The sequence below is a fragment of the Heterodontus francisci genome, chromosome 6, assembly GCF_036365525.1.
Source record: "Heterodontus francisci isolate sHetFra1 chromosome 6, sHetFra1.hap1, whole genome shotgun sequence".
Taxonomy (NCBI): domain Eukaryota; kingdom Metazoa; phylum Chordata; class Chondrichthyes; order Heterodontiformes; family Heterodontidae; genus Heterodontus; species Heterodontus francisci.
In genome coordinates this window covers 144,031,168-144,050,436 of record NC_090376.1, presented here as the reverse complement: position 1 = coordinate 144,050,436, position 19,269 = coordinate 144,031,168, and positions in this window count along the sequence as shown.

Sequence of the window (19,269 nt, the reverse complement as noted above, 5' to 3'; positions counted from 1 at the left end):
TCCCAAACAGTGTAGACACGAGAACACAGCCCTGTTTCACACCACTCAGGATAGGAAAGGGGTCTGATGAGGCACCGCTATGCTGAATTGTGCCTTTCATATTGTCATGGAATGAGGTGATGATACTTAGTAGCTTTGGTGGACATCCAATCTTTTCTAGTAGTCTGAAGAGACCACGTCTGCTGACGAGGTCAAAGGCTTTGGTGAGATCAATGAAAGCAATGTAGAGGGGCATCCGTTGTTCGCGGCATTTCTCCTATAGCTGGCGAAGGGAGAACAGCATGTCGATGGTCTATCTCTCTGCTCGAAAGCCACACTGTGCCTCAGGGTAGAAACGCTCAGCCAGCTTCTGGAGCCTGTTTAAAACGAATCGAGCGAAGATTTTCTCCACTGACAGCAGGTTTCAATCTCACTTTGAAGAGCTGGAACCTGTCATAGCCGCTAAGCGCATTGCACTGTTGAACCAGAAGAATGCACCAGCGAGTTAACATCCATAGCACTTAAAGTAGCCAGAGCGCTGCACAAAGAACAGCCAGGCGCTGTGCAAATGACTACTGGAAATACCTATGCAGTCGTATTCAGCTGGCCTCTGACACCAGAAACATCAGAGGAATGCATGATGGCATTAAGAGAGCTTTTGGGCCAACCATCAAGAAGATCGCCCCTCTCAAGTCTAAATCAGGGGACACGATCACTGACCAACACAAGCAAATGGACCGCTGGGTGGAGCACTACCTAGAACTGTACTCCAGGGAAAATGTTGTCACTGAGACCGCCCTCAATGCAGCCCAGTCTCTGCCAGTCATGGATGAGCTGGATGACCAGCCAACAAAATCGGAACTCAGTGATGCCATTGATTCTCTAGCCAGCGGAAAAGCCCCTGGGAAGGACAGCATTACCCCTGAAATAATCAAGAGTGCCAAGCCTGCTATACATCAGCACTCCATGAACTGCTTTGCCTGTGCTGAGATGAGGGAACAGTACCTCAGGACATGCGCGATGCCAATATCATCACCTTCTATAAGAACAAGGGTGACCACGGTGACAACAATGGTGCTTAGAACTCTATTAAAGAGAATTACTAAAAGTGCTATGCATTTCCGTGTGAGCTGTGGCTCAGTAGGGTTCTCTTGTCTGAGTCAGAAGATTGTGGATTGAAGTCCCATCCCAGGAGTGGCATTGAATGTAGTATTGAAGGAATGTTACACTGTTGGAAATGCTGTCTGTTAAATGAGACATTAAACCGAGGCCTCGTTTTCCATTTCAGGTGGATATAAAAGATCCCATGGCACATTTCAAAGAAGAGCAGGGGAGTTCTGTCCAATGTCCTGGCCAATATTTATCCCTCACAAACATCAGCAAAACGGATTACTTGCTCATTATCACATTGCTGTTTGTGGGAGATTGATGTATGCAAATTGTTTCTGTCTTTCCGAAATTACAGAAAACAAAGATACTTAATTGTCTGGAAAGTGCTTTGGGACACTGAGATTGTGAAAGGCGTTATATAAATGCAAGACCTTCTTTCTTTTCCTTGAGGGTGGACTGCTGCTCTGGCAAGTCGTCATACAACCTGCATCGACACAGCTAGTTGACTCCCCCATACAAACTTCTATACCTTGCAAGAATTGCACATGCTTTTAAAGGAGTAAATGAATGGTTGGTGCTCAGAAAGAAGCTGTTGTTTGTCTGCAGGTCTTGAAGGGCAACAATCTCACAACTCAACAATTGAAGTAATTGCATTTCTGTTCGACTGCTGTTGCCAGTGTTGTATGATCACTTTGAGAGTGATATCCCTTTAAGAGCTCAGTATGCTAATGAGCTAAGTACCAGAATGTAGACATGTGATTACAAGCCAGGGTCACTCTGCAACTGTAACAGCCAGAGGAAGGTTCTATAAACAGTTTGCTCTTTATTGTACATACTAATTTAGCTGTTAATAAACCTGGTTGAAATCTTCAATGAACTGGACTGCACACATCTCATTTATGGTGCATCAGACAACATAAAGAACTCATTACAGCCCTATCGTCACTCATGCTATGCATGTACCAGGCCTTCCTGCTCCCCTGTTCTAACTTTATCTTGAAAGGATAGATTTTCTGATTCTGCCAGTAATTTCCTGATCTGTACTTGCAGCAAACCAGATATCTCAGAAAATCTACCCTTAAAATTTTTAATAGTGGAGACGTTGACAAAATGGTAATGTCACTGGACGAGAAATCCAGACATCTAGGCTAATACTCTGGGGACACAGGTTCAAATCCCACCATAGCACTGGTGGAATTTAAATTCAATTAATTAATAAATTCAATTAATTAATGAAAATGTGGAATTGAAAGCAAGTCAGCAATGTTGACCATAAAACTACCATTGTTGTAAAAACCCATCTGGTACACTAATGTCCTTTAAGGAAGGAAATCTGCCTTCCTTACCTAGTCTGGCCAACATGTGACTCCAGACCCACAGTAATGTGGTTGACTCCTACCTGCCCTCTGAAATGGCCTAGCAAGCTAATCAGTTGTACAAAGCCATGACACAGAAGTTGAAAAAGAATAAAACTGAATGGAACACCCAGCATTGACCTAGGCACCGGAAACGACAATGGCAAACCTAGCCCTGTCAACCCTGCAAAGTCCTCCTTACTAATTTTGTGCCAAAATTGGGACAGCTGTCCCACAGACTATTCAAGCAACAGCCTGACACAGTCATACTCACGGAATCATACCTTATATCCAGTCTCCCAGACACCACCAGAACCATCCGTTCAATCCCTCTATACCTCCATCCCCCACCAGAATGTTCAATCTCTCTACACCTCCATCCCCCACCAGGACAGTTTGAGGGCTCTCCGCTTCTTCCTTGAACAGAGGCCCAACAAGTCCCCATCTACCACAACCCTCCTCCACCTGGCTGAACTTGTTCTCACATTGAACAACTTCTCCTTCAACTCCACTCACTTTCTTCAAGTAAAGTATGTTGCTATGGGTACCCACATGGGTCCTAGTTATGCCTGTCTTTTTGTGGGATATGTTGAACATTCCTTGTTCCAGTCCTACTCAGGCCCCCTCCCCCAACTCTTTTTCTGGTACATTGATGACTGTATCAGTGCAGTTTCCTGCTCCCGCCCCGAACTGGAAAACTTTATCAACTTTGCTTCTAATTTCCACCCTTCTCTCACCTTCACATGGTCCATTACTGACACTTCCCTTCCCTTCCTCGACTTCTCTGTCTCCATCTCTGGGGATAGGCTGCCTACTAATATTCATCATAAGCCCCTGACTCCCACAGCTACCTCGACTACACTTATTCACACCCTGCCTCCTGTAAGGACTCCATTCCATCCTCCCAGTTTCTCCGTCTCCGACACATCTGCTCTGATAATGCAACCCTCCATGACAGCGCTTCTGATATGCCTTCCTTTTTCTTCAACCGAGGATTCCCCCCCACTGTAGTTGACAGGGCCCTCAACTGTGTTCGGCCCATTTCCCGCACCTCTACCCTCACCCCTTCCCCTCCCTCCCAGAACCACAACAGGGTTCCCCTTGTCCTCATTTTCCACCCCACAGCCTCCACATCCAAAGGATCATCCTCCGCCATTTCCGCCACCTCCGGCGTGATGCCATTACCAAATGCATCTTCTCCTCCCCTCCCCTGTCAGCATTCCGAAGGGATCATTCCCTCTGCGACACCCTCGTCCCCTTCCCACGGCATCATCCCCTGCAATCGCAGGAGGTGAAATACCTGCCCATTTACCTCCTCTCTCCTCACTATCCAAGGCCCCCCCAAACACTCCTTTCAGGTGAAGCAGTGATTTACTTGTACTTCTTTCAATGTAGTATACTGTATTCGCTGCTCACAATGTGGTCTCCTCTACACTGTGGAGACCAAACGCAGACTGGGTGATTGCTTTGCAAAACACCTCCACTCAGTCTGAAAGCAGGTCCCCGAGCTTCCAGTTGCTGGCCATTTCAACACTCCCCACTGCTCTCGTGCTCACATCTCTGTCCTGGGATTTCTGCAGTGTTCCAGTGAACATCAACGCAAGCTCGAGGAACAGCATCTCATTTACCAATTAGGCACACTACAGCCTGCTTGACTGAACATTGAGTTCAATAATTTCAGAGCATGACAGGCCCACCTTGTTATTTTTATTTTTAGTTATTTTTTTATTTTTTATTTCTTATGTGTTTATTTTATTTTAGTTTGTTGAGTTTGTTTCTACTGTGCCTGCCCACTGTCTTTTTTATGTTTGTGCTTGGGGCCAGGCTGTTCAGTTTTCTGTCAATTAACACCCACTCTGTGCAAACGCTTTGTCTATCACCAAACCATTAACATACCATTTGCCTTTGCTCCATAACCTTCTGGTAAGCTATTTTCTGTGACCTTGTCCTATCAACACCTGTTTTGTTATCTCTTGCCCCACCCCCGCTTTACTTGCTTAAAACCTATTACATTTCTGGCTGTGCCAGTTCTGATGAATGGTCACTGAACTGAAGCGTTAATTCTGCTTCTCTCTCCACAGATGCTGCCCGACCTGCTGAGTATTTCCAGCAATTTTTGTTTTTATTATCACCAGAACCATACTGGGTATATTATGTCCCATTGGTAGGACAGACTCACCAGAAGTGGCAGCACAGAGATATACAGTTGAGACGGAGTTGCCCTGGGAGTCGTCAACATTGACTCTGCACCCCATGAAGTCTCATGGCATCAGGTCAAATATGGGCAAGGATTATGACCTATGGCACCCCCCCCCCCCGCCCCCACCCCCTCCCCCCCACTGCCCAGCTGATGTATCAGTGCTTCTCCATGTTGAACACAACTTGGAAGAAATACTCAGGGTGGCAAGGGGACAGAATGTACTATGGGTGGGGGACTTCAATGTCCATCACCAAGAATGGCTCAGTAGCATCACCATTGACCAAGCTGGCTGAGTTCTAAAAGACATAGCTGCTAGACTGGGTCAGGTGGTGAGGGAACAAAAAGAGGGAAAAACCAACTAGACCTCGTCCTCACTAATCTGCCTGCCACAGATGCATCTGTCCATGATAATATTGGTAGGAGAGACCACCACACAGTCCTTGTGGAGACAAAGTCCTGTCTTCACATTGAGGACACCCTCCATCATGTTATGTGACACTACCACTGTGCTAAATGGGATAGATTATGCACAGATCTCACAATGCAAAACTGGGCATCCATGAGGCACTGTGGGCCATCAGCAGCAGCAGAATTGTACTCAACCATAGTCAGTAATCTCATGGTCTGGTATGTCATTACCATTACCATCAAGCCAGGGGATCAACCCTGGTTCAGTGAAGAGTGCAGGGGGACATGCAGGAGCAGCACCAGGCATACCTCAAAATGAGGTATCAACCTGGTGAAGTTACAACCCAAGACTACTTGCGGGCCAGCATGCAGTAGACAGAGCCATGTGATCCCACAACCAATGGATGAAATCTTAGCTCTGCAGTCCTGCCACATCCAGTTGTGAATGATGGTGCACAATTAAATAACTAACTGGAGGAGGTGGCTCCACAAATATCCCCATCCTCAATGATGGGGGAGCCCAGCACATCAGTGAAAAAGATAAGGCTGAAGCATTTGCAACAGTTTTCAGCCAAAAGTACCGAGTGGATGATCCTCTCAGCCTCCTCCTGAAGTCCCCAGCATCACAGATGCCAGTCTTCAGTCAATTTGATTCACTCCACATGATATCAAGCAACGACTGAAGGCTTTGGATATTGCAAAGGCTATGGGCCTTGACAACATTCCCGCAATAGTACTGAAGACCTGTGCTCCAGAACTAGCCACCATCTTGACTTGGAACTATATCACCGATCTTTCACTGTCGCTGAATCAAAATCCTGGAACACCCTTCCTAACAGCACAGTTGGTGTACTTACCCCAATGGACTGCAGCAGTTCAAGAAGGCAGCTCACCACCACCTTCTCTAGGGCAATTAGGGATGGGCAATAAATTCTGGCCCAGCCAGCAACACCCACATACCATGAATAAACAAAAATAACTACCACTGTGCTAAATGAGATAGATTCAGAACAGATCTGGCTGCTCAAAACTGGGCATCCACGAGGCACTGTGGACCATCCACAGCAGCAGAATTGTACTCAAACACAATCTGTAACCTCATTGCACGACATATCCCTCACTTTACCATTACCATCAAGCCAGGGGATCAACCCTCGTTCAATGAGGAGTGCAGGAGAGCATGCCAGGAGCAGCATCAGGCATACCTAAAAATGAGGTGGCAACCCGGTGAAGCTACAACACAGGACTACTTGCATGACAAACAATGGAAGCAGCATGCAATAGACAGAGCTAAGCAATCACACAACCAATGGATCAAATCAAAACTCTGCAGTCCTGCCACATCCAGTTGGGAATTGTGGTGAACAATTAAACAACTAACTGGAGGTGGAGGCTCCCCAAATATCCCCATCCTCAATGATGGGGGAGCCCAGCACATCAGTGTGAAAGAAAAGCCTGAAACATTCGCAATCATCTTCAGCCAGAAGTGCCCAGTGGATGATCCATCTCTCCTCCTCCTGATAGCCCTAGCATCACAGATGTCAGACTTCAGCCAATTTGATTCATTCCACATGATATAAAGAAACAGCTGAAGGCACTGGATACAGCGAAGGGTATGGATCCTGACAATATTCTGGCTGTAGTACTGAAGCCTTGTCCTGCAGAACTAGCCGCAGCCCTAGCAAAGATTTTCCAAAAACAGCTAAAACACTGGCATCTACCCTGCAATGTGGAAAATTGCCCAATATATCCTGTCCACAAAAAGCAGGATAAATCTAATACAGTCAATTACCACCCAACAGTCTACTCTCAACCATCAGAAAATTGACAGAACGTGTCATCAACAGTGCTATAAAGTGGCACTTAACAGCAATAACTGCTCACCGATGCTCAGTTTGGGTTCTGCCAGGGCCACTCGGCTCCTGACCTCATTACAGTCTTAGTCCAAACATGGGCAAAAGAGCTGAACTCAAGAGGTGAGGTGAGCTGAGAGTGATTCCCTGAATATCAAGGCAGCATTTGACTATGTGTGACATCAAGGAGCCCGAGCCAAATTGAAATAAATGGGAATCGGGGGAAAATGCTCCACTGGTTGGACTCATACCAATCACAAAGGAAAGTGGCTGTGGTTGTTGGAGATCAATCATCTCAGCCCCAGGACATTGCTGCAGGAGTTCCTCAGGGTAGTGTCCTCGACCCAACCATCTTCAGTTGCTTCATCAACAACCTTCCATCATAAAATCAGAAGTGGGGATGTTCGCTGATGATTGTACAATGTTCAGTACCATTTGCAACTCCTCAGATACTGAAGCTGTCCGTATCCATATGTAGCAAGAACTGGACAACATTCAGGCTTGGGCTGATAAATGGCAAGTAACATTCACGCCACACAAGTGTCAGGCAATGATGATCTCCAATAAGAGGGAATCTAATCATCTCCTCTTGACATTCAATGGTATAACCATCACTGAATCCCCCACTATCAACATCCTGGGGGTTACCATTGATCAGAAGCTGAACTGCAGCAGTCACATAAATACTGTGGCTACAAGACCAGGCCAGAGATCGGGAATGCGTGGCGAGTAACCCATCTCCTGACTCCCCAAAGGCTGTCTACCATCTACAAGGCACATATCAGGAGTGTGATGGAATCCTGTCCACTTGCCTGGATAAGTGCGACGTCAACAACACTCAAAAGTTTAAAACCATCCAGAACAAAGCAGCCCACCTGATTGCACCCCCCCCCCTTCCACAACTTTAAACATTAATCCCTCCACCACCAATGCACAGCATGTACCATCTACAAGATGCACTGCAGCAACTCACCACGCCTCATTCGACAGCATCTTCCAAACCTATGACCTCTTCCACCTAGAGGGACAAAGACAGCAAAAGCATGGGAACACCACCATTTGCAAATTCCCGTCCAAGCCACACACCATCCTGACTTGGAAAAATATTGCTGTTCCTTCACTGTTGCTCGATCAAAATCCTGTAATTTCCCCTCTAACAGCACTGTGGGTGTACCTGCACCAGATGGGCCGCAGTGTTCAAGAAGGCAGCTCACCATCGCCTTCTTGAGGGTAATTACGGATGGGCAAGAAATGCTGGCCTTGACAGCAATGCCCACATCTCATGAAAGAATTTTTAAAAATCCATATACCCTGGGTGGATATTCTTGATCTGCTTCTTGTTGCATGAGGAGTGACTGCTGCTGTGTTTTAGCCCCATATCATGAGGCTCTGCAAGATGTTAATCTTCAGCCATACCGATGGAAACAGAGTCAGAAGTAACGTTTACTACTATCTGCAACACGCTCCTTGTAAAATGTTTCACCAGCCAGCGCAAACTGTGCTTTGGTGCCTGCTATGCTTCCTATTACCAGAATGTGTGAGTGTGCCAAACAGCAGATTTTTTAACAGATGCGCCAGCTTTGCCTGTGTTTCAGCAGAAAATATAGCGGGCTGAATTTTACCAGCCCCTCGACGTCAGGGATCGTGACAGGGGTGCCTGTAAAATACTTGCGAGAGCAGCCCGCCACAACCCCTGACGCCAAGAAGGCCCCACCGCATTTTACCGGCGGCGGTGAGACCTTGATGTGGCGGCGGGGACTTCATATAAATATTGAATTAATTACTATAAGATGCAAATCAACTTACCTTGTCCTGTCGGTCATCCCACGCCGATTTTACGGCCACCAACCGCAACTCGCGCCCGTTCGGAACTCCATACTGAGTTCCAAGGCGAGACACTGGTGGAGAGGGGGGAGGCCTGAAATGATCAGGGCCGGGATGTGGGGGGGAGCGGGGAAAACCTTTTTTATTGGCTATGGGGATGGTGGGAAGGGGTTGAAGGACTAATATGACGAGGTTGGGGGGGAAAGGTCAGGGTGGAAATGAATTTATTGTTTGTCATATTGGCATATAAAATAACCATTTTATATGGTTGCGAAAGGGCCTCTAGCTTTTGAATGCTTAAAAAAAAATTCTCTTTAAAAATTCAAATTTTTACTAAGGGCTTGAAGCCCATTTAAAAATGACACCGGCGCCTGCGCAGTGGCACCGGACACCATTGCTGGGGATGGAGCGGCTGCCCCCTCGACATCATTGGGGGCAGCCGCTCCATCCCCCACCATTTAAATGAGTCCCCGCGCAAAATATCGCGGGGGTTCAGTGGCGGCACTTCCGTTTCTGAAGGCTGCCAACATGAAAGCGCGCCACCGCGATATGTGGTGTGCTACTAAAATTCATCCCAGTGTTTTCTTTCCACTGGGGATTGGTGATTGTCAACTAGTTTGATCAGTTGGAAAACTTAGAATGGTGACTTCTTTTAAATGGATTGATGCTTTTGTTAAAAAAAGACTTGCATTTATATAGCACCTTTCATGACCACTAGATGTCCCAAAGCAATTTACAGCCCATAAAGTACTTTTAAAATGTAGTCACTGTTGTAAAGTAGAAAACACAGCAGTCAGTTTGTGCACAGCAAGCTCCCATAAACAGCAATGTGATAATGACCAGATAATCTGTTTTTGTGGCATTGATTGAGGGATAAATATTGGCCGGTACATTGGGGATAACTGCTTTTCTCTTCTTTGAAATAGTATCAGGGGATCTTTTATATCCACCTGAGAGGGCAGGTGGGGCCTTGGTTTAACATCTCTTCTGAAAGACAGCACCTCTGAAAGTGCAGAACTCCCTCAGAACTGCACTGTGTGCTCCAGTCCTTAAGTGGGACCCAGAGCCAAGCGTTATGTTTCTGCCAGGTTGCTGGATATGGTGTTTATCTCTGATTTATCTCAGAACAATGAAAATATCACACTTGAATTAATCACCAACTGGTTTATTTACAGCACATTAAACTTTTTTTTTAGAGATACAGCACTGAAACAGGCCCTTCGGCCCATCGAGTCTGTGCCGACCATCAACCACCCATTTATACTAATCCTACACTAATTCCATATTCCTACCACTTCCCCATGTGTCCCTACATTTCCCTACCACCTACCTGTATTAGGAGCAATTTATAATGGCCGATTAACCTATCAACCAGTAAGTCTTTGGCATGTGGGAGGAAACCGGAGCACCCGGAGGAAACCCATGCAGACACAGGGAGAACTTGCAAACTCCACACAGGCAGTACCCAGAATTGAACCTGGGTCGCTGGAGCTGTGAGGCTGTGGTGCTAACCACTGCGCCACTGTGCCGCCCCCAATATTAGTCCTTACACAATTTCAGTATATGTCTCCTCATAGCAGTCAATGTGTTTTCTGTAGGAGATCCAAGCTGTGTTTTTTAGGCTCACTTTTGACTCTTAAGCTCCACCCATAGACTTAAGCAATCAAACATAGTGAACATAGATCAACGGACTGACCAATGCAATCAAACCCAGATCAATCAAACACTACACCAAGAGTGCTCCCAAATAGCAGAGAAATACCCTATCACAGAAGTAAGCAGCTATGGTCATTTCTGGCCTTTTCCATTCAAAAATGCTTGAAATGGTTGATCAGAATCTAAAAAGGGAAATGACAGATATATGCTTCAGTGACATTATTAGAAAACAGGTTTGAGGTTTTGCTTTGATGATATTGGTTCATCCTTATCCTTCTTGATTATTTATTTAGAATAGATCAGCATACCCTCAATCTGATAATCTCCCAGCTGCTCAGGGTTGACATGGGGTATGGACTGGGACAAAAGCAACAGAGATCCACTTTTGTCTTCTGTATGTAGGATGCCTTGTTGGCTGGAAGAGTTCACAAATTCACATGTTGTATCTGGAGTTAGTTTCCAAATTGACCAGGTAAAGTTTGTTTGAATTCCCGACAATTATTTTTCTTTTCATATTTACAATATTCTAATTTCTAAATTCTTGTAACAGCCCTTCAAAACACTCCCATAGGGGATGCTGAGACCAAGTGGGCCCACATCAGAGACGCCATCTATGAGTCAGCTTTGACCACCTACGGCAAACGTGCGAAGAGAAATGCAGACTGGTTTCAATCTCACTTTGAAGAGCTAGAACCTGTCATCGCCGCTAAGCGCACTGCACTGTTGAACAACAAGAAAGCCCCCAGCGAGTTAACATCTGTAGCACTTAAAGCAGCCAGAAGCACTGCACAAAGAACAGCCAGGCGCTGCGCAAATGACTACTGGCAACACTTATGCAGTCATATTCAGTTGGCCTCAGACACCGGAAACATCAGAGGAATGTATGATGGCATTAAGAGAGCTTTTGGGCCAACCATCAAGAAGATCTCAAATCTAAATCAGGGGACATAATCACTGACCAACGCAAACAAATGGACCACTGGGTTGAACACTACCTAGAACTGTACTCCAGGGAAAAAGTTGTCACTGAGATTGCCCTCAATGCAGCCCAGCCTCTACCAGTCATGGATGAGCTGGACATACAGCCAACAAAATCGGAACTCAGTGATGCCATTGATTCTCTAGCCAGCGGAAAAGCCCCTGGGAAGGACAGCATTACCCCTGAAATAATCAAGAGTGTCAAGCCTGCTATACTCCCAGCACTACGTGAACTGCTACCTGTGCTGGGACGAGGGAGCAGTACATCAGGACATGCGCGATGCCAATATCATCACCCTTTATAAAAACAAAGGTGACCGCAGTGACTGCAACAACTACCGTGGAATCTCCTTGTTCAGCATAGTGGGGAAAGTCTTTGCTCGAGTCGCTCTAAACAGCTCCAGAAGCTGGCTGAGCGCGTCTACCCTGAGGCACAGTGTGGCTTCCGTGCAGAGAGATCGACCGTTGACATGCTGTTCTCCCTTCGTCAGATACAGGAGAAATGCCGTGAACAACAGATGCCCCTCTACATTGCTTTCATTGACCTCACCAAAGCCTTTGACCTCGTCAGCAGACGTGGTCTCTTCAGTCTGCTAGAAAAGATTGGATGTCCACCAAAGCTACTAAGTATCATCACCTCATTCCATGACAATATGAAAGGCACAATTCAACATGGTAGCTCCTCATCAGACCCCTTTCCTATCCTGAGTGGCGTGAAACAGGGCTGTGTTCTCGCACCCACACTTTTTGGGATTTTCTTCTCACTGCTGCTTTCACATGCGTTCAAGTCTTCAGAAGAAGGAGCTTTCCTCCACACAAGATCTGGGGGCAGGTTGTTCAACCTTGCACGTCTAAGAGCAAAGTCCAAAGTACGGAAAGTCCTCATCAGGGAACTCCTCTTTGCTGACGATGCTGCTTTAACATCTCACACTGAAGAGTGCCTGCAGAGTCTCATCGACAGGTTTGCGGCTGCCTGCAATGAATTTGGCCTAACCATCAACCTCAAGAAAACGAACATCATGGGGCAGGATGTCAGAAATTCTCCATCCATCAATATTGGCGACCATGCTCTGGAAGTGGTTCAAGAGTTCACCTACCTAGGCTCAACTATCACCAGTAACCTGTCTCTAGATACAGAAATCAACAAGCGCATGGGAAAGGCTTCCACTGCTATGTCCAGACTGGCCAAGAGAGTGTGGGAAAATGGTGCACTGACACGGAACACAAAGGTCCGAGTGTATCAAGCCTGTGTCCTCAGTACCTTGCTCTGTGGCAGCGAGGCCTGGACAACGTATGTCAGCCAAGAGCGGCGTCTCAATTCATTCCATCTTCGCTGCCTCCGGAGAATACTTGGCATCAGGTGGCAGGACCGTATCTCCAACACAGAAGTCCTCGAGGCGGCCAACATCCCCAGCTTATACACACTACTGAGTCAGCGGCGCTTGAGATGGCTTGGCCATGTGAGCCGCATGGAAGATGGCAGGATCCCCAACGATGCATTGTACAGCGAGCTCGCCACTGGTATGAGACCCACCGGCCGTCCATGTCTCCGCTTCAAAGACGTCTGCAAACGCGACATGAAGTCCTGTGACATTGATCACAAGTCATGGGAGTCAGTTGCCAGCGTTCGCCAGAGCTGGCGGGCAGTCATTAAGGCGGGGCTAAAGTGTGGCGAGTCGAAGAGGCTTAGCAGTTGGCAGGAAAAAAGACAAAAGCGCAAGGGGAGAGCCAACTGTGCAACAGCCCCGACAATCAAATTTTTCTGCAGCACCTGTGGAAGAACCTGTCACTCTAGAATTGGCCTTTATAGCCACTCCAGGCGCTGCTCCACAAACCACTGACCACCTCCAGGCGCTTACCCATTATCTCCCGAGACAAGGAGGCCAAAAAAAAAGATTTACAATATTGATAACATTGCCAAGAGAAACTATTTTCTCACGACACAGTGACTTTAAGCTTTGAAGTGCTGGCAAATAAAATGTCAGAAATCAAAATTTTCAGTATGTTTGCCCCAAGATCATGCTCGGAAGTAGATCCCATGCCTTCAGCAACTCGTAAAGACCTTCAGTAAATTCTCAAGCTATCTCTGCAAACTGCACTTTTATCTATTTGTTTTCTTTCTCCTGAAATAAAAGTGATGAAATGTTCTGATAAGTGGAGATGTATCACATTTATCAAGGAAAGGTATGTAGCAATAATACACTCAACTGGAGTTGCATGTTGATCACCAGAAACTCGAACATTAATTTGAGCAGGTGGCTTCAGGGTTTGAGGTCGGGAATACCACTGCCAGCTACTCCCTTCAATAGTGTTTTTTTTTCCATTCTCGAGGTTGATGCAGAGGTTCCCCAGTAATGAACATGTATCCTGTTTGAGTTTGTGGCTGGTTGAGGTGTAAGCATTTATGGCTGCCATACCACATTAAAGCAGTAAATTCAGAAATCACTGACCTTAACAAACTGCTTTAACTTTTTTTTCTGCATCTGAATGGAAGACTGCATAACTAAGGAAATTATGTTTAACTTCTCTGTCACCTCCTGCCATGCAGTTGCCTTATGAGGAGCTGTTACTCAATATAAAAGATGGCAAGCATCTGTTGTTTCACCGATCTTCAAAACCCAAAAAGAATAAATGTCAAACAATTCCCTTCAAAAGCATTGGAACTGCAGACCTCTCTTTACGATGCAGCAGCAGAATTTTACTGCTGTACCAAACAACTTGTGCCTCATATTCATCAGCCTTCAATGTTTCAACACTTGGCTAAATGAAAAGGAATTATCCCCTCCACTTACCCTTGCACTTCAGGACAGAATCAACCACAAGTGTTTGCAGTTATTGCTGTAAATGTGTCTAAAATAACTTCTGACACTCTTTCAGTTTCCAGCCACCTAGAAAAGTGTAATTCATCTAATTAGTGATATCAGTGAATTTGAATTAAATATAATACTTGTAACTATTGGAGTTCAGACTCTCAGTTATTTCTATCCATTAGTCACGGTGAGAAGGGTTCAAAATAGTCACGAAACCCTATTGTTCAGCTGACTGATTTAATGATCAACAAATATGCTATTTAATACTTACTAGCATGAGTTTGCATATTGCCAGGATCACTTGGCTATCTCAGAGGTGAGGTGAGAGTGACTGCCCTTGTCATCGAGCAGCATTTGACTGAGTATGGTAAAACTGATGTTATGAGGATCAGGGGAAATCTTTCCAGTGATTGGAGTTATACCTAGCACAAAGAAAGTTAGTTCTGGTTGTTGGAGGCAAATCATTTCTGCTCCAGGATAGTATCCTAGGCCCAACAATCTTCAGCTGCTTTATCAATGCCCTTCTCTCTATCATGAGGTGAGAAGTTCAACAGTTCTCTGATGATTGCACGGTATTCAGTTTCATTCGCTATTCCTCAGATAATGAAGCAGCCCATCTTTCATGTAGCAAGAGCTGGACATCACTTAAGCTTGGCTGATAATTAGTAAGTAACATATGTGCCATACAAGTATCAAGTAATTACCATCTTCAACAAGAGAGAGCATAACCATTCTCCTTGATGTTCAATGGAATCACCATCGGCAAGTCCTCCATTGTTAACATCCTGGAGCTCAACTTTGACCAGAAACTGAATGAGACAAGCCAGGTAAGTACCATGGCTACTAGAGTAGGTCAGATATTCTGTGGCGAATGGCTCACTTCTCAACTCCCCAAAGTCACTCTGCCATCTACAAGGCACAGGTCAGGAGTGTAATGGACTACTCACTATTTGCCTGGATGAGTGTAGCTCCATCAACCCTCAAGGAGCTCAACCCCACCAACTGAATTAAACATCCACCATCGGTGTACCGTGGCTGCAATGTGTACTACCAAAAAAGGCTGCATTGCAGCAACTTGCCAAGGCTTCTTCGGCAGCACTTTGCAAAAATACAACCTCTACCACTTAAAAGGACAAAGGCAGCAGATGCACGTGAACATTGGAAGGAAAGGGTTAATCAGACTGTCCTGAAATCTTCTAATGTTATACTCCCACTGATTTGTCTTATGTATTAATAGTAATCTTTAGCCTTTGCCTGTTAAGTAAGGAAGTTTAAGTCAATTTAAAGTACTACTGGGCTATTGATTCAGAGTTGACCTTAAAGCAATGGTCAGTTTAATCACTTTAGTAAATCTAATTAGAAGACCTTCCTGAGCATACTGATTCATATATTTCAGAGAATGTTAAATCAGTTGACAACAAGTGCAGGAAAATGTTTGGGTTGGCTGGTATAAAAGGGTACTGAATCAACGACAGACTTAGAATTAAAGCTTCACTGAGTGCAAAAGCAATTATATGTACAAGAGTGAAATTATCAATAAGCTAACAAAGTAGGCAAGTTCTGGTCTACAGTAAAAAAAAAAATTGTTAAAACTAAAAGTTATCGATAAAGGATAAAACAAATTATCTTTATATGGAGTTGTATATTAACCTATAAAATTATGTAATGCAAAATTGTGTGGATTGTCATGTGGAGCGAGCAAGAGAAATATATAAAAATTGGATGTTTGAATTCATAATGGTCTAAATACTGAACTCAGAACTGGAACACGTTTGAATCCCCAACCAGCTATCATTAGATCTAGATGTAAGTATTATCTTTTAAGTGTACGATTGCATACTATTATGCATGTATATTGGGCCAATATCCTCTCATGTTCAGAAGGATGAGAGGTGATCTCATTGAAGCATACAAAATTCTTACAGGATTCAACAGGGGAGATAGAGGAATGATGTTTCCCCTGGTTGAGGAGCCTAGAACCAGGGACATTGTCTCAGAATAAGCAATTTAATCAGATAATCAATAATAAGAGAAGCAATTTAGGACTGACATGAGGAGGGATTTCTTCACTCAGAGAGTTGTGAATCATTGGAATTCTCAACCCCAGAGGGCTGTGGAGGCTCAATCATTGAGAATATTCAAGACAGAGATTGATAGCTTTCTAGATATGAAAGATATCACAGGATATAGGGATAGTACAGGAAAAAGTGTTGTGGTAGAAGATCAACCATGATCTAGTTGAATAGTGGGGCAGGCTCGAGGGGCCAAATGGCCTACTCCTGCCCCTATTTCCTATGTTCCTATGTGTTGTATATTTAATAAATGTATGATACCTACTATTCTATATATAATCTTCTTGATTTAAGGAGTAAATTATAACAGCATCATCTCCAAATTCCCCTCCAAGTCACACACCATCCTGACTTGGGTATGGTAGCAAGTTTTAACAAGTTATTTCATCATTGCTGGGCCAATATCCTGGAACTTCTTATCTAAAAGCACTGTGAGGGGTGATGCACCACATGGATAGAAGAGGTACAAGAGGAAGTCCTATCAGTATCTTGTCAAGTGCAGCTTGAGATCAGCAATAAATACTAGCCTTGCCAGTAATGCCCACATCCTGAGAATGAATTAAGAAGTGTTAATTCAGCTATTGAAAGGCCTGCTGAGGAATTTCACAACCAGGGCTAAAAGTGTGGAGGAGTCTGCTTGCGACATTTGTGATGTCATCTCCCGTGGCATGAACACCCTGGAGGCTAATGTGGAGAGCTTGGCCACCTCCATGGAAGTTACAACTGGACCCTCAGGAGTCCACGTTCATAGCATTTGCAGTTTTGGTGGAAGCTCAAATGGCTGCCATGCAGATTCTGGGCTCAAACCACAAACCTGGGAGAGGAAATCATCCAAACAAACAGTTACCCCAACACCCCCAACCTTGCCTACGGCACTTTTCCACACAAGTGCAGAAAATTAAAAACACCTGTCCTTTTACCTCCTCCCTTCTCACTGTCCAGGGCCCTAAACACTCCTTCCAAGTGAAACAACGATTTAATTGTACTTCCTTCAATTTAGTATACTGTATTCACTGCTCACGAGGTGGTCTCCTCCACACTGGGGAGACCAAATGCAGACTGGGTAGCTGCTTTTCGGAACACCTCCATTCAGTCTGCAAGCATGACCCTGAGCTTCCTGTCACCTATCACTTCAACTCTCTACCTTGCTCCCATTTTGACCTTTCTGTCCTTGGCCTGCTACAGTGTTCCAATGAAGCTCATTGCAAGCTCGAAGAACAGCATCTGATAGCGGAATGGAATCATTTATGGCACTGAAGGAGGCCATTCAGCCCATCGAGTATTTGCCAGCTCTCCTTGAAGTAATCTGGTCAGTCCCATTCTCCTGCTTTATCCCTGTAACCTTGCAAGTTTATTTCCTTCAAGTGTCCATTCAATTTCCTTTTGAAATCATTGAATGTCTCTGTTTCTACCACCCTCATAGACAGCATGTTCCAGATCATTATCACTCGCTGCATAAAAAAGTTCTTCCTCACATCCCCCCTGCATCTCTTGCCTAAAAACTTAAATCTGTGTCCCTCGTCCTTGTACCATCAGCTAATGGGAACAGTTTTTCTTTGTCTACCTTATCCAAACCTGCCATAATCTTGTAACCTCCATCAGATCTCCCCTCAATCACCTTTGCTCCAAGGAGAACAACCTATCCTTGTTGCTAAAATTCTTCATCCCTGGAATCATTCTGGTAATTCTCCTCTGCACCATCTCAAGGACCTGCACATCCTTCCAAAACTGTGGTGACCAAATCTAGACACAATACTCTAGCTGTGGCTATTTTTGAGCACTTTACAGCCTTCTGTACTCAAAATTGAGTTCAACAGTTTTTGATCATAACCTCTGCCCCCATTTTGTATCCATATTTGCTGTTTTTTTTCTCTTGTTTATTTCTTAAACCCTTTACTTTGTGTGCAGATGGCTGCTATCCTGCCATTTACATCTTATCAAGACATATCTTTTGTTTCTTTACTTGTCCCATTACCACTCCTTTTGGCTTTGTATCATGAAACTGTTTGTCCTTTAATCTATCCTGCCCTCCACCCTATCAGAGACCTTCCCTTTTGTGCTTCTTCCCTCCTCTCTCCTTTCACTTGCTCAAAAACGATTACATTTCTAACTTTTCTCAGCTCTGATGAAAAGTCACAGACCTGAAACGTTGGGCTGAATTTTACGCCGCCCTATTAGGTCGGATGGTGGCGTGGGGGTGGCGTAAAATGGAGTGGGAGGCTCCGGGATACCTACCCGCCCCGCTTCTGCCTATGGCCAAGTTTACGGCATCGGGCGGGGAGGTGGGAAACGACCTGCCCACCCGAGGCCAATCAAGGCTCTTAAGTGTCCACTTAACAGCCACTTAAGGGCCCTCACCCACCTCCATGGGTATTTTACGCATGGCAAGTGGGCATGCTGGGGATGTGAAAGGTCGCCCAGCGATAGCTGCTGGCCCTTCCGCGCCCTGTGTGGGGGGGGGGGCGCGCGGGCATGGCAGTCAGGCACAGGGTGCACGATTGAGGGCTGCCCCCGCCTCCCAACCCACCCCTGGGATCCAAGACTCCCCCCTCCCCCCAAACAACCACTCCTCACCAGAGAAGGACCGATCCCCCTGGTGAGGCATCCCCTACTTATCTTCACTCATGGATCCATCTGGTCGGCTGGGCTGCAGTCCCTGCAGTGGTCACCGCTCCCAGTGGCGCTGCTGGGACTAAGAGCTTCCGGCCCGCTGATTGGCCAGCAGCTCACTGAGGTGGGACCTCCTCCCTCAAGTGGGTGGAAGTCCTGCCTCAGGACAATTAAAGCCTGGGGACCCGTAAAATGCGGGTCGGATCCCCGCGCTAGGCGGAAGCGGGTTAGCCACCGACTTTCACGTTGGTGGCAAATTCCCGTCCACCTAAGGTAAAATCCAGTCCGTTAACTCTGTTTCCCTCTCCACAGATGCTGCCAGACCTGCTGAGTATTTCCTGCATTTTCTGTTTTTATTTCAGAGGCAGCCTTGGAGAAACACAAGGACCCCAGTCCACGTTTCCTGCCATTTGC